Source organism: Sitophilus oryzae, unplaced genomic scaffold, assembly GCF_002938485.1.
Source record: "Sitophilus oryzae breed Bouriz unplaced genomic scaffold, Soryzae_2.0 scaffold_1576_pilon_pilon, whole genome shotgun sequence".
NCBI classification, from domain to species: domain Eukaryota; kingdom Metazoa; phylum Arthropoda; class Insecta; order Coleoptera; family Curculionidae; genus Sitophilus; species Sitophilus oryzae.
In genome coordinates this window covers 11,676,595-11,701,169 of record NW_022146254.1, presented here as the reverse complement: position 1 = coordinate 11,701,169, position 24,575 = coordinate 11,676,595, and the positions used below count along the sequence as shown (strand labels likewise).

At 31.8% G+C, this 24,575-nt stretch overlaps 1 non-coding gene across 1 annotated transcript; it reads right to left on the bottom strand.

The window, feature by feature from the left end:
• Positions 1 to 828: 828 nt before the first annotated feature.
• Positions 829 to 1,019, bottom strand: LOC115879499. The gene has a single exon (XR_004049717.1). It is a non-coding gene; the product is annotated as a U2 spliceosomal RNA (small nuclear RNA).
• Between the last annotated feature and the right edge of the window lie 23,556 nt (positions 1,020 to 24,575).

The window sequence follows — 24,575 nt, the reverse complement described above, 5'->3', positions numbered from 1 at the left end:
ATTTTATTTTGCTATAACGACTTAATATTATCATGTTAGCTACATAATGTCAATGGATAAATATGTCTATGTATTATATTATGGTCTAAACTCCAAGAAGACGGGACGGGCTAAGTAATATTAGGAAACGATCGAGACTTTTAGACGATTTTTTTTTGGTCTATTATTGATGTCCTATTGTTTTGTTTTTTCGGCCTGTGTTCTATCTTTTGTGGATGTTGTCATAACCACGCCATTATTATGTTTAATTTCTATCTAATTAGGTATATAATTTGCTGATCCGACAACACGAAGAGGATATTTATTTTCTTCCATTTTTTATGTATAATTTTTAATTTTAGAAGATTTTTTATGAACATGACAATATTCTTTAAGAAGATTTAAAAAGACGGTATTGATATTTTTTGAAAAGTTCACACCAGTAACCAATCAAAATGGTTTATTTTGACAGGTCCCGAGACAACACATGTTTTTTTACGATTTTTATTTTCTTCGGTGGGTGACCTACAGCATTATTATTATGGAAATGTTGCTATATACAATATATCCTAAAAAGGGGGTCAACTTGCATTTAGAATTCTTACATTAAGTCTTCTAACCGAACCAGGTAAGAAAGTTAATAAATAAGAAATTTATCAGAAAAATTTGGCATGAAATTTTATTATCCATCTTAATTTCCAAACGAAGATTGATAAACCAACTTGAAAGTGACTAGAATCTAGAATTGCGTATAATAATCGAAAAAAAATGTCAAATGTCAACAAGAGTCTTTTGCAGACTAGTATGGCAGTACGACAAAACAAACAAAAAATTAATCTTTAATTAGGTTAAAAGTGGGCCGATCCTGGCGGTACTGCAATACCAGGCCAACCCGTGACAGAGGTGGAGCAAGCCCCTAACCTCCGTCAATTTCCAAAAATCAGTTTAATATACTGGCCCCGCATGCGGGGCGTATCAGATATTAAGCTGATAAGAACAGATACTACACTTTGATCTTAGCCAAAAGGCCGAGAAGCGATACCGAACCTCCGTCGTTTTTGCCATTTCATTTGGTGGTACGCATTCTCTCTGGGAAGATATTGCTACTAGCGACATCTATCAGATCAGTTTGGGAGTAAGAACAGTATCGTACTAACACCGGTACTAGCGAGCGCTATGGATCAGTAATGCCAACGGTCGGAGTATTAAAATAAAAACCTATTTATAGACCATTTACTGTTATTATTTACAGCTTAAAATGGAATATCATACTAGTAATTATATAGAAATCGTTCCGGATTTCGGTTTTTTTACGGACTTTGGAACCCCCTGGGAATCCTCTCCACCGCTACCTAGCCAGCGGACGCCCCTTGGGCAACTCAACTTCGTTGATACAATCGGTTATTCATGAATCGGAACTTAAGGAAATCGTATCCCATTTTGTACGCGGGAGGCAGGGGTATTAGGTGTGAAATTTTCTTACCGAATACCACGCAAGCTTAAATTATTCCTGGAAATTTTCTTTCGGGCACGAATCTTTTAGGAAAATTATCCCTCGTCTTCGACTCGGGATAATTTTTAAAATATTCGTGCCCTCAAAAAAATTTCCGAAAATAATTTCAGCTCTTGTGATATTATAAGTGAAAATTGGTATTTGGCAGTTTTTTGACACGAGAAATTTGATTTTGATGTCAATATGACTCCTATTTGTAGAAGGCTCCACTTACATGTTGTGTTTTGAATAGTGTTGCACAAGAGTCTTGAAAAAGTCTTGCAAGACCAAGACTCTTTTAAGAAATTCAAGACAAGACTTTCAACATTTTTTGTCTTGAATTTCAAGACAAGACAAGACTTTAACACGCAAGAAATTTCAAGAGTCTTGCAAGATTTCTTGAAAGTTAGAAATGATACATTTTTTTTAAGTCATAATTAGGTCTTTGCGCAAGTTATGCCGGGTTTATACAACATTTACATAGTTGTAATCACAATCATAGTCAGAATCGTAAAAGTTAAACTATCCACTTCTTATAAACCTGTTGACATCTACCATGAACTCGCTTTAATTATGTTACCCAACTTCACTGATATAAAAATTATGATTATGAAAATGTTAAAAAATGTCTATGCTTATCTATGAAAAACTTTCCGAAACGTTGAGCATTTTTTTGTTCGTTAGTCTGTAAACCTAACTTCTGACAAGTAGTTTCCGTTTGGATTAACGCCAGAAGTGTTTACAAAAAATAACTATTTTATTTTACAGATTTACTTGCAGTGGTAAAATACCCAGATAGGATTTTTTTGAGATATGAAAATGTTTTATAAACATTAAAATTGCGTTGTGATTATGACGATGATTAAGACTGTGATTATGATTATGACTTATGCAAATGTTGTATAAACCCGGCATTAATATTGACTAGTGTTCATTTTTTTTTCTATCATAGCCAGTGTTTTAGAGTTGAGAATGAAATAAAATAAAGTCGAGGCAACAAACCGTATACTGATAATTGGTATTATACACAAAAATAAGGTAAAATGGTATTATGGTATGGTATAATGGTATTATAAAGAAAACTAACGGTAGTTGAAACTAATGATCGGTTCGTGGAGCACGCTATTTGTGCTATTTGGTACTACTACTTTTCATGCACGAAATGGCTCCGCGAACAAAAAGTAGTATACAAATAGCGCAAATAGTACACTCTAGCATGATCTTTCCGTACACCCTGTGTCCAAACTTTTCCAACCAATCTTCCATAATAAAAAATAAAATAAATACCATAAAAAATAAAAGTAACAAACGGGTAACCAAAATAGAACATAATAAACTCTCAAGAATTAACAAGTAGAACTAAAAAATAAACTTATTGAAATTCATCCATCCAGGAATTCAAACAAATTAAACTTCTTACCGATTCTGAATTTGGCCGGTTCCTGTGTTTCCTTATTATAGTCTATAAAATGAATAACTTTGAATTTTGACCATTATTTTTTACCAACATGGCAAATATAAAATCCCTCTATCAAAAAAGTTACTGATATTCTTTAAATTGAGTGCCTGACTGAACGAATCAGACAGGTAACTCTTTTTAGTTTCCTGAAATAGAAAAGGAAAATAATAAAACAAGTGACAGTTCTTCCTCTTCTTACAAAAATCAACGCGAAATTTCATAATTGACAAAATGTCATCAGCTTTTGACATTTCTAAATATAAGAGCAATGCCGTCTCTAATAGAACAGCCACGGAGCGAGATTTATGACGTCACGCTAGTTAGAGACTACGGACTAATAAATATGTTGTAGAATACATGGAAAACATAATTATTCCTCGTATTTTTGGTATGTATTTTAAAAATGATATAGTTTACATGAAATATACATAATATACAGTTAATAAATACAATATAATATATACTTATTTATAGTAATAAATACTTTGGCAAATAAACTATGAACCATACAAATGCAGCAAATGTTTTACTATATACAAATAATGAATAGGTGGTACATAAGATAATGGGTAAAATGTAAAATATATTTTAAATTTTGGGGTTTGAAAATCGATGTAATTTAACAAAAAACATTCAATATCTACTAATAGTGATGTACATATTATTATTTGCATTCACAAAATTTATTTATATATTATAATGTTTACTGCATTTAATAAACTAATATAAACTTGTCAAAAGATAACCACATACTTTTTTAAATTATTAGTCTTAACACAAAAACTATCTACATTGACTATGGCGTACGATTTCAGCCATATTGTAAAACATTTGCTGCATTTGTATGGTTCATAGTTTATTTGCCAAAGTATTTATTACTATAAATAGGTATATATATATATATATTGTATTTATTAACTGTATATTATGTATATTTCATGTAAACTATATAATTTTTAAAATACAAACCAAAAATACGAGGAATAATTAATGTTTGAAGTGATATGTAAAATCCAATTTTATTTTTTGACTGCACTAAAAGAAATCGCTTGACATTAGGGTTATCTAGGGCTAATTTAGGCTAAATTAAAATACAGGGGTTTTAAGAACAAATTGTTTATTGACATTTTTTTTATAATAATCTGACTTAATGGATTTTTCTGAAAAAAAACTTAAATTTTACTGGAGTTAGTGGGTTTTTCTTGATTGGCTCCTTTACTTTTTGGGATCAAATAATGAGCCAGAGGCTCATTATCGGAATCACAATCGCTTTCTTGATCGGGAATTCCCACAGATCCTTCTTGAACATTTTTGCAGACTGTTAAAAAAATTCATAAATCCATTAAGTGCACTTAATAGATTTTTCTGAGCGAAATTTAGCGTCTGTGGACTTAGTTATTTTGAAGCTAATAATATCTCGTATATTTAAACTGTATTGGACTTAAAGGATATTTAATATGAGAGGTTATACCTAAATAAACTTGGTAATGTGAAAAAACGATTTTACGAAAAAGTGGACTTACATGGTTTTCCTTGTACGCCCACGATATATTGTATTTATTAACTGTATATTATGTATATTTCATGTAAACTATATTATTTTTAAAATACAAACCAAAAATACGAGGAATAATTATGTTTTCCATGTATTCTACAACATATTTATTAATCCGTAGTATCTAACTACCGTGACGTCATAAATCTCGCTCCGAGGCTGTTCTATTAGAGACGGCATTGCGTCAGCAAGGCCGCAAGTTGCTAACCTAATAAAATTAACACTAGAAAAGCCCGCGGGAACTGTCAAATTCAAAGTTATTCGTTTTACAGACTATACCAGTGCAATCTTCGAGAAGAGTCTTTCTGCGGGAACAGAAGTAGCCGGTGTACAAAAAAAATCACGAGCCATTTTTGACAGCACTGGGAATATGGCACTATGGCTCTGCCACCATGCTAAAATATCTGTTTTATCGTTCACTCTCTGTATAGATAAATAATTTTGAAGTTCATTTTGAAAACCACTATCAGGTAATGGCTCCTGTTTCGTCAAACCGGCGAGTTGACGTAGTTCGTTTGAGAGTGAGAATACATATAGCAACTCTTCTCTAATTAGCAGAAAATCATTTTCAATTACTTGCTGTCCAATTTCGCCCATTCCATCAAAATCAATTAAAACAAAACAGGGAATCAAGCCATATGTTGATATTTTTCCGGCCAAAACACACACAATCGATTATTTCTACCTTTTTCGGCCAAAAGTGTCGAAAGGACAGATGGCGTAAACGATATTTTGGGAAGTTGGCATGTGGCCGTACCGCTTTTCGACCGCAGAAAAATAATATGCGCCAAAGAAAAATAAAACGACACACGGAGAGATAGAAAGCACTCAGGGTCCGATTGTTTGGTTTGGCAATTAGAAAATATATACGAACGAAAATGTGGGTCAGAGTGAGTTTTCTTTTGTATTTCGTTCGTAAAATACCGAATTGTTACTCTATATTTTTAAGTGTTGGATTTGTGTTGTATAATATAAGGATACATAACGATAAGTTGAATAATAAGCAATATAAGGATAACATTAAATTGTGCTAAACGTTGGCAACGTTGACAGACATCTGGGGTAAATTCGCTTTGTTTGTGGTTATTTATAATTGTTTTGTTATCGTTGTAAAAAGTGTTGTGCGGTATTTTCCCATGAGAGAAATTCCCTGTGAAAAATTAAGTTAAACTAGGCACTCGCAAAAATGTAATAGTCCTTGTTTTTCAAAATTTTTGCAATACAATGAAGTCATACAAAAGTTATCCATGTAAGAGAAAAAGATATTAAGGAACCTAGTGGGACCAGGCACACCAGCAGTAGTAGGCTTTTTGTCCATCTCTCTATATTTTTGATCATCACCTCCGTCACTTGTCACTGTCAGATCAAATCAGATGTTTTTGGATTTATTTGTCCTTTGTTTTGGGTATTGAAGTTTTATAATTATCAGATAAAATTTCGTAGTTAAATTGTTTATTTTTGATGTGGATCGCAGTGTGCAAATCGTTTAATTATGGGAATTTCTGAGTTAAGTTCGTTCATTTACCGGATATCGAATATGGCTGTGAAAATATTCTAGAACATCGTTTTTTATTTATGCCGTTTTGTGAGTTGGACTAGTCAAGATATATAGTTCTCTATCTATATCCTGGAGGGAGATTTCCGGTTGAAATCTGATTTTGTGAAGGAAATCGAATCCTTGCATCACTTCTTGTGTATCCACCGCCCGGAGAGTATCGTTGTGAAAAACTGGCTGCCGTTCCGTGAAGCATTCCCTGTTAGTGATTAGCAGGTCTTCCTAGTGAAGGATTAAGTCTTCCGGGACACATTTGGTCAGAGACGTGGTTGTATTTTGTGGGATTTACATGGACCGCCGACCAATTTCCGTAATGGGATTAAAATAGCCTTTTTCCGACCGATATTTCGATTGCACGTGCCCAAGAAGTCCCCGAGTAGAGTTCCAAGGTATGCTATAATTCTTCTGCCTATTCTAAGTCAATGCTCAACTGATTTTTATTTGTATCGTTGACTGGTTTTCGACTTTTCCACGCCCACGTGGTGTAGAAAGATTAGTTGAGTGTTATCTTTCTTAAATCTTATTTGGTTGTTCGTAATTGTAGAGCAAGAAGACCGATCGTGACCATAGCACAGAACAGTCCAGAATTCCATCCGTTCCTGTTGTCCATGTAGAGGTACCCGTTGGACGTCATAAACCCTCGTTGAGGTAAAGTTCAGATTTGATTAGTCCTTCTTTATTACCTTTATTAACTCCTACACGTTGTGCTAGTCCTTGTTCTATAATTGAGGCTCTTTTCTAAGACAACCAATATTATTTAGGGTTTTTATGTTCACCATTTGAAATCTCAACGACCTGTGCCTTACAACTGTACCTCTGCTAACATCCGTGGGCTCCAGTGACAGTACACCGAGCTGCTGTACCCTGCTGTAGCTACTCCATAGCTATACACCGTAGCTCAGCTGGAGGAACTTCCGAGTAGTTTCAAGACTTAGAGTAAGACTGTACAATTTTAGTTTAGATTTAGTTTAATATTTGTAATCCACCCATGATATTGTACTTAGTTTAAGTAAGGGGGATTATGACGTCATACTTTTAGTTAGTTTTCTTGATTTCAATTTTATTCTACTTTTCAACGTTTATTCATTTCCATTTCTTTAAATATTAACTTTTAATATTTTAATAATTTGCTTAAACATTTTTAGTAGCATTATTTGCAGTCTAGTCTCATAGTTAAGTTAGAGTCGCTTAATTTAACGAGTTATAGCATGTTTGAAGTTCATGGTAGTTGCACTCAACAGTTCGAGGTTAGTGTTGAAGTCTACTTAATAGTTACATCTTTATTGCCGAGTTCATAGAGTATAATCTCGTGGCGCCCTTTTATTAATATCTTTGAACCCCAACCACCCGGCCGTTAAAATTAAAAAGCTAGTGGCCTCTATGCAACTCATTACCGATTAAGTAAACTTGTGTTTTATTGAACTTCAAATTAGAAAAGGACGCGGCATTATTAAACGTTATAACTCGTTTTTAGTTGGAAGCTGATGATAAAACTTATTTCCTGACAAAAGTTTAGTGGAACTTGCGGGAGCCTGCCGGCGTATCGAGTTGACAAATCTGCAGCTGCAAAATGTTAAAGATGAAGGACAATGCATTCATGTCATTATTCCATTTACGAAAACAAAGATATTACGATATTTTTTTTATAACGAAAGGGAATGTTGGAGGAATAAATATGGTAAAAATGGTTCTAAGATATATAACTATGCGGCCAAGCAACACAGAGCATACTTGTGGGGTACAGAAATGAAAAATGTATTAAGCAACCCGTTGGCATTAATACTTTAGGGAAAATGCCGTATAAAATAGCATTGTTCCTAAGTCTTCCAAATCCACAACAATACACTGGACATTGTTTCCGTAGATCGTCTGCGTCGTTGCTTGCAGATTCAGGAGTGGATTTATTAACTGTTACAAGACATGGTGGTTGGCGCTCTAACACAGTGGCAGAGAGCTATATAGAAAATTCCAAAGAAAATAAGAAAAAAGTGTCATGTAATATTTTGGGTAACATTTCTGGCCATGATGGGTCTTCAGCAAGTTCAACCACTCAGGAAATAAATTTACTTTCTAAAAATTCAACTCACCTGTCATCGTCTGGAATTAATTTAACCAATTGTACTGATATTATAATTAATGTTTACAATAAATAAACGTATTTGGGTACCTTTTTTTACTTGTTTCTTATTTTAAAATTTGCGTGTTATTATGAATTCATAATAGCACTAGTGCTATCAAAGAATATACCTAGCTAGAAAAAGAATGGACTCTGCCATACTGAAAAATGGTCCTACAGAAGTGGCGCCATCTATTGAGTAGGGCTTGTTTTAAATGGATCGTAGCGCGGGCTTTTTAAATGAGCGTATTTATTGAATTTTACTCTAAAATATATAATTAATTTGATTATTAAATCTTATTTTTTACACAAATTCAACAATACTAATAACAAGTATTGTTGTGATGTGTAAAAAATAAGATTTAACAGTATAATTTATACAATTATTAAATAAAATTAAAGCCAAACATGTGTAAATATTATTTATTATTTAAAGTTTTTATTTATAAATCAAAGATTTAAACATCGTTTATTATAATAAAACAAGACCAACATAATAAGCCCAAAGTTTTGTAAATGGAGTAAATATAAATATGTACTTAAATGACAAAAATAAAAGACTTACATTATATTTTTAGGGCCACAAACAAAAGGAATTGTCTAATTAAAACACATATAACAAATTATAGTTTGAAAAACGTTTTGATAATCATGACAACGACAATATTTTTGAGAATTTGACAATAGTATGACAATGGCCGTTGGAAACTATGGAAACTACAAAAAAATTCTGATTTAACGCCATCTGGCAATAACTAGTAGCAACTTCTTAACCTAAAAATTAATTGCACTACCACCTAGCGCCTGAGGCTGGAACTATTTTATTTGAAATTTCCGTGGAAACGGTGGAACCGCTTTTGCTATTTCACTTTCCCGCCCCTGAGTGCTATTATGAAAGCCATAATGACATCCAAATGACAATGTCAAATGTGTCATAATGACATTGTCGTAGATTAAATATAATAAAACATTTTGTCAAGTTTTCTTCTCCAGCTTGTTTTATTTTAATTAAGTAACATTAAAAAATAGGACCTTAAAACAACGGCGAATGCAGATTCTGTGTTGAAAATATGGAAAAACAGAATACCTGATTACTGGGTATGCCGAGAAGACAACCATTTGACCTTGTATAGGTCACTTAAGGTAGAATATAAAATTTTATTTTTCGTTACTAAGTAACATTTTTAAAGAATTTGTTTTTCAGACACAGAATTAGAAGAACCAGCGAATATGAAAAGAAATATAATGACTATTAATATATTAATATAACTTAAGTTTTTAAAAAGAAAATCATAAAGCCGGAAACTTTACTTCGTTAAGAAGAAGCAGAAGAAGAAAAGATATAAGACAGAAATGTATTAAAATACTGAAGTAGGCTTTCATAAAAAGGTCTCTAATTTAGTTTTCAACTCCCTGCTATTTCATTTTACGGCGCACGGGAGTATTTTCCCGTTTAGTAAGTAAAGCAAATTAATAATTAAGTGGTAAAAAATGCTGTAGAAAGGAAGTTGTAGAACAGTGGCCCGAAATAAATATTTTTAAAGCAAAAAAAAAACAATAGTATATTGTTTTATTAGGAGTAAAAATGACACTTTTTGTGGCGTGGCTGTACGTTTGACGTACGACATACAGGCGAGGCACAAAAAGTCATTTATACTCTCAATAGAACATGCTACTTTTTTCAAACGCCACAAATAATTTTTAAACAATTTCAAACGTTCCAAATAATATAAAAAGATTTAAAAGTTATATCTTGTATGATGTAATTATATATCAAGAAACTATGGTTACGCTCGTTGAATTTGACACTTTAAGTCAGTTTAATAATATATTTTCGTACTTTTATGCTTAGGCGTAAAAGGGCTTTACTTTTATGCCTAGGCGTTAAAATTACTTTTTTATATTGTCAATCACGTCGCAAAAATTAAAATTTCTTTCGAAAATCGACAACTATGAAACTATGATCCCTTCCCCGACACGAACGGTACACTGTGAGACAGGAAATTGTAAAGAGAAACGAGCCCTATAACATAGGATACAACATTTTAATGAGCAGTGCTTTCCATAAAATCAATAAAATGAAAAATATACGAAATAATATACATGTACTGATTTCTTTCGAAAATCGACAACTATGAAACTATGATTCTTTCCCTGACACAAACGGTACATTGTGAGACAGGAAATTGTAGAGAGAAACAAGCCCTATAACATAGGATACATAGTGCAACATTTTGATGAACAGTACTTTTCGGACAAATTTCATAAAATCTTAATTTAGTTTATAGTGGTTTCCTATCTATCTCTATATACATATTTTTTTATATTTTAATATCCACAATAATTTGTATAAATTCGAGTTTTTACGTTAAGTAAAATAATACGATTATTTTAAAAGCTCCAGAAGTCATCGAAAAAAAAGAAGCTGGAAAGCATTAGAAATGTTTTTAAAAAGGTCTAATTTGAATTTTCATTATGACTTCTTTAGTAAAAAGGAATGGAGCAAAAATTTGTTCAAGTAAAACAAATTAATATTTCAGTTGTGCAAAAAAAAAGAAAATTAATAATTGATGTACCTACCTTCAAGTTTTCTTTTTAATTAGTTTTTCTAGATTATTCTATTTTTTATTTTGTTTTTTAATTTTTAAACCAAGGTCCTTATCGAAAAATGCATTGAGTATATTAGAACATTAATGCTTGTCTTCGTGGATTTTGAGAAGGCCTTATTCGATTCGGTAGACCAGTGGAAGCTTCTAGAAATACTAAGTGAGAGTTGCATCAATCATCTATACTTCGCAATCATATGACATATAATAGTGCCATGGCAAACGTCAGAATATCGACAAATCAATGCACAGACAAATTCAATATCGATCGAGGGGTAAGACAAGGCGACACAGTCTCCCCTAAACTATTCGTTGCTGTGCTAGAAAGTATGTTATAAATGATAAACTGGGATTCAACAGGAATTAACATCGATGGAAAATTAATAAATCATCTCTGTTTTGAAGATGACGTTGTTTTAATAACAGACAACATACAGGAAGCACAGAATATGCTAGATATGCTAAATGATTCTTCGGAAAAAGTCGGTTTGAAAATCAACTTATCAAAGACACAATACATGACAAACCTTGTACTGAGTGGAAATTTAAACATTGATAACATACTTTTGGAACAAGTGCATATATACAATTACTTAGTACTAGGCAATACGATAGTCGAGACGACGTCGTCCTCTGAAAGAAATAAACCGGTAAAAATGGAGAAAGAAAACTAATTTCGCAGTGCTGCCGCCTCCTTTATAGAAACAGGACCGGTTGAAAATGAGCGGAAAATCTCAACAGACGGAAATCAGCGCTGATGGTCTAGTTTAGCCCGTGTCGCGCTCCGTTCTTGATCCGAGTTTAAGACAACGACCTCGCAGGACTAAATGAAAGAAGATAATAAGAATGCAGCGGATCCTGCGGGGCGAATAAAGAATTCAGCGTTACGCCTTAAGGGATTTACTTTACCTGCTAACAGGCAGAGTCGTGCAGCGTTCGTAAGAATGGACTAGAAAAGCAGGAAAAAATATGAAACAGGGGTTAAAACAATACTCGTAATATTTAATATCAAATCAGAAACTTTATTTTTTTAATATACTCAACATCATCATCAAACAAGGGTATATATGTGTTAGTTCCGTTGCCGTACCACCTTAGTTTTATTTAACTAATTCTGTGACTTCTGTGTTTCTTCTTTAGATTGATAAAACCTGCACATAGCTTCGTCTCTCAATCACATTAGCTTTAGTTTCCTATTCGGCTTACATAGCCCTGTTAGTAGACACACTACAGTTTTGACGGTCTTTCTGGTTTATATTGTCAGGTCTGCTGTGAATGTTCACTAGCTTCTACGTCCCACTAGTCAACTTGCATACCCAACAATGTTGCCGTTTGCTGTCGCTTTATTTTATGAACGGTTTACATATGCCGTATGATCTTGGAAATGAACATCGGTGACATTCCCCGTATAATTTATTTCATTAATAAATAAGTTGAATGAATACCAGTATTTCTAATAGCAGTGTTTGCTGCGAATGTAACCGCAGTTTTGTGTGTTTTAATGTGCTTCGGAAAAACGTTAAAAAATTCGTCCGAATCAGATAGAGGAAATAACACTTTTAAAAACTAAAGTATATGCATTTATCTGCGAATTTTGTAATAAACATTTTAGTGCAAAGAAGAGTTTAGCATGGCATTTAAAATCACAGGCACAAGGTAATTGATCAAATTATCAAAGAAGTGAGGCAGAGTCAAGTGTAAGCATTGTTATCCAGGATATTATTAGTGATGGTGCTACGAATTAGCTACGATTGCTGTAGCTCTTGATGAAGATGAAGAGAAAACTTGTAAAAGTAGGTATATAAGAGTTGAATAAAAAAGGGAAGGATTCGGCACAATTTTTAATAGTTTAATCGACGATAAATCCATGAAGAAATTCTATTATTATTTTAGAATATCTACAGATTGTTTGATGAGAGCAAAATGAAACACTAATTCACGGTATTGTAGTGACCAAAACCCTTTAGTTTTAACACTGTTAACAACTTTTGCTAACCATGTTAGCATCATCAGTAGAATTTTTTGAAAGTCGTTTATTTTGAACGGGATTTTTGTCAGAAAATGACATGAATGAGACAATGGAAGTTGAGAAATAATAACATTCACGAAATACCCGGGACTTTTCTTCAAGAAAAAAAAAAGGGAGGTACGTATTTAAACAACCCATACTAAAATATGTTAATAAAAAGTTGGTAGGCAGTTCTTTTAGTTTCAAAGTAAAGGAATTTTTCCAATTTTTTTTTATCTCAAAAACTGCAACTTTGACTGATTTTGATGTTATTACAAATTTTGTTGCAAATATTATTCCTAATCTTAAATTGAAAACCGCGTTTCGCTAGGTACTGTAATTTTGGAGTTACATTTTTTAAAATGTTTAACCCCCTCCCATACCCCCTTACAAACCCCCCACCCCACCAAAAACTAATAGGTAGATTCTCGGGTGCCACAGTATTTTTGTTGCAAATTTGGTTAAAATTGGTTTATCGGATTTTGAGTTATCGTGTTACAGACGGACAGACAGACAGACACCATGAAAATATTTTGTATTTAGGTCATTTATAACCCAAATAACTCATTTTGAATGAAATTAAAAAACTTTTTTTGCCGATCTTAATAGCCTACCATACCTATTGGTACGGTCGGCTAAAAATGTCTATTGTATAATTAAATAAATATAAGAATTCAAAATTATTCTTAAATAAACTTCCAAGCAACGCCCATGATTTTAAATTTAAAAATGTACTCTCGCTTGGCAAATTCACTTATTTCGAATAAGGTTCTTAAGAACCGGAAGGAACGATGAGGTTCTTGCGGCAAAATGCACAGAAAAGATTATGCAATGCTGGTTTAAGCAAAGTGGAAAAATTTCCTCGGCGATTTCTTGTCTCCATTCGCTTTTTCCCTGGCTGGTTCAGTTTACTAACCCCAGTCAAATATCTGTAGATTTTTATAAAAAGATATAAATTTTAGAAACTATTTTTTTTTCTAAAGCATTATGTAGTTTATTCTACAGGGTGGGCCGAACTATATTCTGGGAACTTCGGCATCATATTCTGCAGATAAATATAAGTAAAAAAGTTCGTATAAATGTATGTCTTAAAATCGGGGTTGGCATGATTTAAATCAAATGATTTAAATCATGATTTAAATCCTGATTTAAATCAAGTGATTTTTTTTAATTTTAATCATGTGATAAAATCAAAGAAAAATATTTTTATTGAAACTTTATAATAAATCAAAAAGTAACTGTAAAAGTTATAAAAATGTGTCGTAGAAAACAAAAGAAATATTTTTATAACAGATATAACAAATAATAAATCAAAAAATAGTTGTAAATGTTATAAAACTATATAAAAATATCTATTCGTCAATAATTTAAATGCTGGATCGATCTTTGCAGTAATTTCGTGTGAATCCATTAGGCCGCTAAACGCAGGGATTTATTTTAAAATTTATGTATAAGTGACAAAAATTCACTGTTCGAATACATATCATTCACAAAGTCTAGAGCAGAACTAGGTTCTTCTGATATACAGGGTTGTTCACCACATACGACACGGAGTATTGTAGCTAAACGATTAGATTTTTAGAAATTTTAAGTTTTGAGTTCGTTGAAGGACTATTAGATCTACAATTTAGAAATAATTTTACAAGATACAGAGTGTTCCAAATAAGTAAAAAATGCTATAGTTGTATTTTTTTAAATGGAACACCCTGTATATTATTCTATTTTTAGATCCTACGATTAAAATAAAGGTAAATTTTATTAAGGTTATCACACTTAAACCTTACGGTTTTTGAAATATTTTCAATTTTGTGAAATTGCAGTAAAAATTTCTCCAGGATATCAAAGTTTTTAATACTAAATATTTACTGAAGTTTATTTATTGATCAGTTATTGTGTTGCAAGAATAAAAATTATACTGCCTTATACAGAGTGTCTAAAATTTTATTTTAAATAATTACTAGCTTTAAACGGAAATAATTTGTTTAATTTAAATGGAACGCCCTGTATATTTTAGGAGAATCAGATGCATAATTTAATTGTCTATCAAATTGTATGATACCACTTTTTACCTATCCCTTCAAGTTTTCCTAGAAAATGCATTTTCTTATAATTTTGACCTGATTTATAAATATACCCATGGAATATTGACATTTTAGATTGTTTTTAAAGCAGCAAATGTACAAAATGTACAGGCTAGTAATATTATCGTTTTTAACACAATGATAATATTACTAGCCCATTTGTATGCAAAAAGAAAACTATATAAATCTTCATAAAAGAGTATACCATTAATTAAATATACCACCATTATTTCCGCCCAAATACTAATTGATTACATACTTAATTATGTTCGTGAATAAATTATTCTAAATAAATGTGGATTTGAATCAGAAATCAATATAATAATAAGTTATAAAAATGAATGTCTCTGTTGTTACAAATAAGCATTTGTCAAAAAATGAAATATCATTTTTAAGGTGTTACATTTTACCACACTGTCTAATACTCATAAAAAATTCAGTTTTTTAGTTTTTGGAGCAATTATTATTAATCAACGCAAACAGTTAATGTAGTTTGAATACTGGAATCATATTAATTGGTCCTCTTTAACAAATATTTAAAGAGTTTTTTTATTTTTTAAAGAAATAAACAAACTATATCGACAATATTAGTATCTGTACTCTTTAAAAATTTGGTACATCTTTAAAAATAATCTAAAATGTCAGTATTCCATGGGTATATTGATAAATGAATTTAAAATTACAAGAAAATTCATTTTCTGCGGAAACTTGAAGCTATAGGTAAAAAATGGTATAATACAATTTGATATACAATTAAATTGTGTATCTGATTCTCATAAAATATACAAGGTGTTCCATTTAAATTAAACAAGTTAATGCCGTTTAAAGCTAGTAATTATTTAAAATAAAATTTTAGACACTCTGTATAAGGTGGTATAACTTTTATTATTGCAACACAATAACGGATCAATAAATAAACTTCAGTAAATTTTTGGTATTAAAAACTTCCATTTAAAAAAATACAACTTTGATATTTTTTATTAATTTGGGACACTCTGTATCTTGTAAAAGTATTTTTAAATTGTAGCTCTAATAGTCCTTCAACGAACCCAAAACTTACGATTTGTAAAAATCTAATCGTTTAGCTACAATACTCGGTGTCGTATGTGGTGAACAACCCTGTAGAGATTATATCTTCATTTCCGAGAATCTATAATAGTTGTCAGAAAATGTGTTATGTTAGTATATTTTTTTTGAAACAGTTGTATGTTTGCAAATTCCCATTTTTTCGATGAAAAATTTATGATTAATTTAAAAAAAATAAGAAGTTCCCAGATTCATCATTTCAGTCAAATAACTATCTACTTAACATGTTTATTTTTAGTCAATAAGATGTATTAACTATATCCGTTCTAAATATCTTGAGAACGGTTGCTCGTAGCGGTTTTTACCAAGAAACATATTTTACGTAGAAAATCATGGAAATATATATTTCTTCGCTTTTAGTTTTACAGCTACGGACAAAAAGTCATTGCTTTTCAAAACAGTTAAAACACATGTAGATGGCGCCCTCTACAAATAGGAGTCATATTGACATCAAAATCAAATTTCTCATGTCAACAAACTCCCAGACACCAATTTTCATTCAAATATTTATTTTACTTTAGAAACTATTTGCAAAAAATCGAAATAAAAATGAAACTTCTACACCCTGTATCTCCGAAACTAATCATTTAAAAACATACATTTATACGAACTTTTTTTACTTATTTTCATCAGCAAAATATCCTGCCGAAATTTCCGGAATACAGTTCGAACCACCCTGTATATAAAAGCTAACTATATATAGTACTATTCTTTTAAAAGTTCCTCAATATGGCCGACCTAGTTACGAAAATTGGTATTTTTTTTTAATGAAAAATAAGTTGGCGTTAGCGAATTCCGAAATTTATTTACTCTTTGGTTAACAATAATATTTTTCAGGATTGTCAAGTTGACGTTAAAGTTAGGTTATTAGGTGGTTTTCGTAAATAAAAACATAAATTATTGAAATTATTTAATAAGAATAAAGGTATTTTACCGCAGATCTGAAGAGATTTTTCTTAAAGGTATTTTATAAACTTTCTTAGTGAGAATATATTAACTCCCCTGTTTCTTATATTTCAGTTAAAGGGACGTAAGAACTATAGGAAGTAAATTTTTGTTTTCATGTTTTGACGATATCTGAGAGTTCCTAGAATTATCAAGATTATTGAATAATTATAGTTGTTTAATAAGTGAAATTAATAGAAGACTTGGAAATAGGATGATGCTTTTCATGTTATAGTTGATAGATCACCCCATTTCTCTTAATTTGTTTTTATTTCAGTACAGTTAATCACAAATTGAATTGATGTGTGCAAATACAGCTATATATTTTCAAACATCTTATTTAAATAGTTCTTTTATATACTGTTAAACTGTATCAACTACAAAGTATTTAGCAAAAAATTATAAGGTAATAAATGTTGTAGATAAAATTTATGAAAATTTATAATATATAAAGATTAGAACACAATCCTCTGAAGGAAAAAATACTCAAAAATCATTAAATATACTTTATTAAAATAACAACATACAAAAAACATCCATGCAAACTGTAATAATCAGAAAATTATCCACATTATACCTTTATTAAATTTGTGTCCACACTCCTGTCAGGAAAGCCAAATGTTTGTTTAAATATTAACTTATTTTAAATTGCCAGAAACACATCAGAATATATCACAACCACAACTATAGGTTAATCAGTACTAAATTTTATACCTAGTAAGTGATGCATTAACTAACAAGTATAGGATAAAAAACAATTATTAATATAGAGTGTACTATACAATGTCCTGTTTATTTATGAAATGACTTTCCCTTCAAATGTGAGGAATACCAGTAAAATAAAAAATAATTTTGGTTTGGTTTGGTGTTTGATATTCTAACTACATCTATTACAAACCTTAAGTGCTTTTAGTGAGTAACTGTATTTTTTATTATTCTTTGTGTATCCTGTAAAGTAAAAAAAATATACCTATATTTCAAGAAATATAAAAACAATGCAATAGATATCAAACAGATTCATAAAAACTACTTACAATTATTGTACATAATTATATATTTCAAGTGTTATTTGATGTTTGGTCCCATTACCAACATTACCTTATTTAGGTCTTCTCTACTAACTCAACTTTTAAACCTGTTTTAAACCTTCTTTATATTTTAAAACTGATTTACAACAATCTGTAATGCCCGCGCTGTTTCCTGAAATAAATAAGTTTTAATCTATTTATTATGATATAGTACATATTACAAACCTGAAAATTACTGATACGAGGAAACTTTTCAAAATAATTAGAGACCTTTTTACAAACATCTGGACTAATTTATTTTCACGAATTTGTGAACGAGTCAATGTTTTATAATAAGTTTTTAAGCGTTTTACACATTTTGAATATCTTCCAGCCTATTCGTCAATTCTTGACCGGTGAAAAGATTATTTATAACTATATAATTAGTACTGCAGGTTGCAGGTTAAATAAAAGAACAAAATCAAGTAGAATTTGTGAATAAAAACTCAAAAAATAATGAAAATATTTAGAAAAAGGAACCGTAGACGTCAATGTCAGCCAAGTGTCAGAGTTCAATTGGATTTACCACAGATTATCAATTTGAACGATTTGAAGTACAGTCGATTCCAGTTTAGAGATTTTCGTTTTTAAGCCTCCCATACTGAAGTCCGCCATATTGGGAAGTTTTAAATGAATACAAGTATAGTTCATATATCTCTTTAATTTCATTTAATAAAAGGGCTGTTTCACCGGAAAATACCATATAATCGACAAAAAAAAATGGCGTTACAGTATTATCGTTCAGTTATTTCTTATAGTTATAGTTTATAGTTGTTCTGCAATTTGGGGCGGAGACGAATCCATGAAATCGGATACCACTAAAATCGATCCAGGCTTTTTTAAGTTATTTTCTCAAGTTATTCAGATTTTTGGTACAAAAAAATATGGTTGTAAATCAAAAACCGGTGGTATTTGCATTGTAACCAATTGTACCACACAGATGCTCTTTATGTGAAATTTTGTTGATTCTCCCTGTTACACTAGCTTCCCATTTTTGATCCCAACGTCCAAAAAGATCAAAGAGATTTATTTACACTATAAAGAACTTTACAAACCATACATACGTAACACCCTATAATACGCCTTATTAGCCCGGCGGTTGTCACAACTATACACCTTAAAGACGTTTGTCTTCGAGACCATATTTCAACTCTGTACAACAAAAAGACAACCGATGTGACCGTGAAAAATGCTCTTTGTCAGAGTCAAACACACCTTCTGTCACTTTGGAGATTAGAATGGTTTTTTGTATGGTATCACAACATGGGGTCACAGTCTAAAATTGCGAGGATTCTTCGCGGGCAGAGGCGAGGTGACATTTTGGCAGGGTATATATCAAGGGTGAGAATGGGGAGACAATGGAAATAAGTCAGAGTAGTAAAAAATATATTTTTACCACCAGTGTCGCTATATCATAGTGAAGTAAAGCGAACTGAGAGATTTTTTTCAACTTTGGGGTACGAACTCACTAAATGATTATTTTTTTCTTTAATATCAACTTTGTTAAAAAGGAAAAGTCTAAAGAGATACAAATAATTATTTACATACAAATAATTTTGCTTCTTTAAAAGTTAATATACCTATGCAAAAAAATGTTCTCTTTGTTTTTAGTTTTTTATATAGAGACACAAAGAAACAAATAATTAAGGATTACAAAAAGAAGTAGACGAGAAAACAAGATTTATTTTATATTATTTTGCTCTTTTAAAACTTCAAATGTTAAATAACAAAAAACTTGATTTACAAAAGAAAAAAATATTCTTACCATAGCGAAAAAAAAAGGGAAAAAGGTCTATACCTACTGAAAAGTTATAATTGAATATATTCTTTAGATTTTTCAATAAAAAAATGGGGGTTTAAATATTTTTTATTATCCTATTCAGCATTAATCTATCGTTTACTAAGGTCATTCGTTCCAAATACAGGGTCGCTGATATGTATGAGAACGGTCGATTCTTAGGTAAAATATAAGAGGTACCGCAAAAAAGTTAAATATAAAAGTTATATAGGGTTTCTAAATATCAATTAGCGGGTAATAAATTTAAGTATATAGGATCGGTCATAAAGTAGTGGCACATCAAAGTTTCATTTTTCAAATGGAACCCCCTGTATATTATTTCATATTTCGGTTCTTCCTTCAATTCTAAGCAAAAATCGAAATACACACAATGTACCTCAAACCAACCGTTTCCTAGTTATTGCCTTTTAAAAATATCACTTAAACAATTCGATTTAATTAATTTCGATGTGTCTGGTTTCGTTTACCAATGATGCCATTCTGCGGAAATTGTGATACATAATAATATTTGACATTATTTTTTAAGTTAGCATTTATAGATGTACAAAATGAGATCATATCAAGTCTGGAAATTACAAAATTTTCGTTTAAGATTTCAAAATCAAAACTTCATAATTCGGAAATTGTTGTTTAATGTCACTATATTTTCTATTACTCTGAGGACTACTATGTACGTGTATATATGAGTATATACAGAATCCAGGTCGGTATTTAGGCGAAACGGCACACAACGCCGCGTAACAATGCGAGGGAAGCGAAAAGTCAATGGGATCAAGCGAGTTACGCTGCGGTGATTTGACACAAAGGCACGAGGGCCCAAGACCACACCGACCTATACAGGGGCGGAGTTTTGATTTTTTCTATCAAAATTTTGTCGAACATATCATTACAATGATAATTTATACAAAATAGCTATTCAATGGGAATCATATCTTGTTCAATCTGAGCCCTACGGTCTTTAAGTCTAGTCAATATTGATCTTCTACTTTGCCTAACATATTTTTGAAATTTTAACTTAGAATCTTTACATGAAATTTCGTAAATATATACCCGACCTTTCCAGTGGAGGTGTTTTATCTTGAAGATTACCTATTATAGTTGTAATTTATTATTAGCGCAAGTTTATAATTGACATTCATTCTTTTTAAACCACAGGAAAACTCTCTCCACTTGAAAAGTCGAATTCGCAAAAATTGGAAATTTATACCTACGTTTTCTAATTATTTTATCTACTAATGAAGGAGAATATCCACTACACTCAGCTACATACCTAATGTAATTTCTGTAAACTCTTCTGTAAAATAAGACTCATTAGGAATATCTGTATGTAGTGGTCTTTTTTTCTATAGATATCAAATCCCCAAAAAAAAAATTATTGTAATTTTTTTAAAGGCTGACTTAGATATTCAGGTTAATGTGTTTTAAGAGAGACCGATGGGAGTAAAAATTCAAGGCCCTGACACACCATGGCCTTGACACGACATGGCCTTGACCATACCTTGAAGCACGAGCTAGCGAGAAAAAAAGTGGTAAGGATCGTGCAAACACCAAAAAACATTTGATTTAAAGCTAAGAAAACATTTTAATAAACTTGATACTGTACCTGCATGGGTACCAATATCCTCTGGTTGTGTGGCTAGGAAGTAAATTTTCACTAGTAATACCACTAGAGGTCAAATTATTTCCGGAAGTTTTTTCGAGCTCATGAATAATTTTCTAAAAATATTCATGAGCGAGAAAAAATGTCCGGATTTAATTTGACCTCGTGTGGTATTTGGTAAGAAAATTCCACACCAAATTGTGTTTGAAAATCAAATAATTAAAATGTATTTTTCGATTTTTCGTCGAATCGATTATTTAGTTGATACTATGATAACTAAGTGACACCCAAACCTAAAGACTATTTCAGTTTTGAAGCTGTCAAGCGGCACGGCTTAAAAAAATGTTTCGCGTCGGTCATGAAAGCAAAGAAAATATTCGCCAGGAGATTAAGCAGTTGACACCCGCGAATACTAGGAAATCGAAGTCAAGCGAATGGAAACGGTTTACAAACTTTCATCTCAGCTTTGTAATTGAAATGTATCAAAATTATCATGTAAACAAATAAAAACCACACTCTCAAAAAGATATTCTGTCATTATAAACGTCAAAAAATTTCCAGTATAATTCGCTGTTGGGTGCCCACAAGGAAAACATTTTCACTAAAATTTATCCGTTGCCATGGTGATTTGTCAAAAAAACACGTTTTGATTGGTTAAAAATTACAGGTGTGGAATTTTCATGTCTATTTTCATCGATAGGTTTATAGCTTCTGAATAACGATCTAGGTAAAACATTTAGATCATTTACTAGCTGAGAATTAGAATTATTAGAGTTAAGCAACTCGCATTTTCATTGGAGGACATTGTCGTATTTATTTCAAACCAATAATCAACGAGAATGGTCGTATAATTTAACAAAATTACTGTAAACCACTATAAATACGAATTGTTGGTTAGGTTCAAAATTTTTTCTCTTCTTAAATAAATTTAAGCTTTAACATTATTAGGCATTTGCATAAAAGTGTGTCTTTTGGGTGGTATTGTAACGTTTTTAGTTCGTTACATGTCTTTTTTATATATAATATATGATGTCTGGGGCCTATCATCACCGGATTCCCTCTCGTTCAGGCCGGATAGTTTATTTGACGCGTAATTTTTACGCTCTCTAGTCGGCAACCCTGCTATCGTTTCACTGTTCTGTGGAGGCGCTGTCAACATCGCTTCTGTCAACTCTCTCCGTGCTTAACTTCACTTGGCTTTGACCGTCCGACTGTCACCGTCAAAAAATCCTTGCTTCGAGAAACTGCAATTATAAAAATCTTGCTGTATAATTTGAATCAGCTGCTATTTCGAAGTTACAGGTAAAAATGAGATATTATCTTTTTTGATTCGTTATTATTACTGCGTATTTTTAGGGTAGAGTTTTGGATGTCCCAACCTAACTTGTATTTGTATTTTGCTAGCACGTTGGCGTCCATTTTCTTTTGTCCTCCAGAATGTCACATGGAAGAAAGGACATGTTCTTTATTATTTAGTGAGCCCTCGGAAGTAATTCGAGGTAGGTTCATTTTGTTTATTAGACCTTGTTTGATTTTAAACAAGAGTTTCGTATTTTTAGGGTCCAAGGTACGGACTATTTCCAAGGTTATAGTCCTAAGTTATGGTCCAAGGTACGGGTAGTGTTCGCTTGTACCATTATCCTATGTACGGATGTCCTGTGAACGAGTGTCCCCAGTAGGAATGATTTTTCTTGCATATAAAGTGCCCCAGCGTGGATGTAGCTTGAGCCCCATGCTGCTTCGTTCCCATCCTAAGCTAGTTAGTAGTTACGGCTGTTCCAATTCATGGTGTCCTCATTCTGGCCCCTTTTGTTGTATTGGATGGCCGAGTACAGAGATGCGAGCCCACCTCACGCTGTTACTGTTTGAAGCAAGATTATATAAAGAACAGCTAAGTTTAGATTTAAGTTTTAGCTTATATTTAACATTTAACACATTTTCAGTCTTAAACAATAACGTACATCTTAAGTAATATCGTACAGACTATGTTTAGTGGTTAGATTGTTAAGAACATTCATCTCGATTTAATGTTTAAAATATAATTTAGATCTTAGGTTTCATTGCATTACGTCTTGTAATGGTATTACTTTTATAGATATTATTATTGCACTATTTTAACAGATGAATAACCAAACATAGATTCTAGAATCTAAAGGTTGCAACATCTTCGATTTAACATCACATAAAATATATCAAATTAATTAAAGTAATACTACATTTCATACATTCTCTTAAACTTTACATGTCTTGTATTTTATCATAGTTGTTTTCAAGATTTAGTACAACTCTTAACACCACTTTCTTTGACATATAACTACTATATATTTACTAGAACTTTACAATGTCATGTACCAGCAAAGAACATCATGAATGAATATAGTCACTAGTTTTAAGTAATAAACAACTGTGTTTTCTTTCTCTGTTCATGCCTGGCGCCCAATATTTATAATTTCGAGTTATTATTGTTAATTAGTTCTTTCCAGTGAAATACCTTATCCACGACTGCTCTACCAACGAAAAGCTGCCGTTCGCAGTAGTAATGTTTATAAAAAACGCTACAATATTCCACAAAATTTGCAGGCTATTGAGGAAACAGAAAATGTGCAGATTACAGAAATAAATTGAACATAATATTTATATTAAAACATGTCCAAATTATTAGCTGTTATTAAGAAGTTTCACATCAGATATGCGCACATAGTGCACACAATTTTATTTTAGAATAAAATCGATAATTTTGTCAAAAAAATTAAAGTAATACACGCCATTGTGTATTGTCACCGACCATCGTTTAACAAAAACGCAAAAATGCCAAAGCCGCCAATATAAGCGTGACAGGTGGTCCATACTCTCTATATCCGCCACCATCACCGCAAACCACCACAACGCTACAGCGACCGCAGCCAAAACGTCAACTGATTTATGTTCTTTTTTATGCCCTTCCTAGTCCTTTTGATGGCCAACGCACACCACAATTCGGGTCCCGGACCGATTGTTGTGCGTACCCCGATTTTTGTTTGTGTGCGAGTTGCTGCTGTTGTGACAGGGAAAGTGGGGAACCCACACACGCACCGACACACATGACGAATCGCGCGAAAAAAGAGGGCCTAATGAAATATAATGCTCCATTGTATAGGTGGTGGTAAAATACGTTTAATTTTGCTTTGTGTGAAGTCGGGAAGAGACACACCTACAAAGTCAAAAAGTTATATTTATATAGTTTTATGG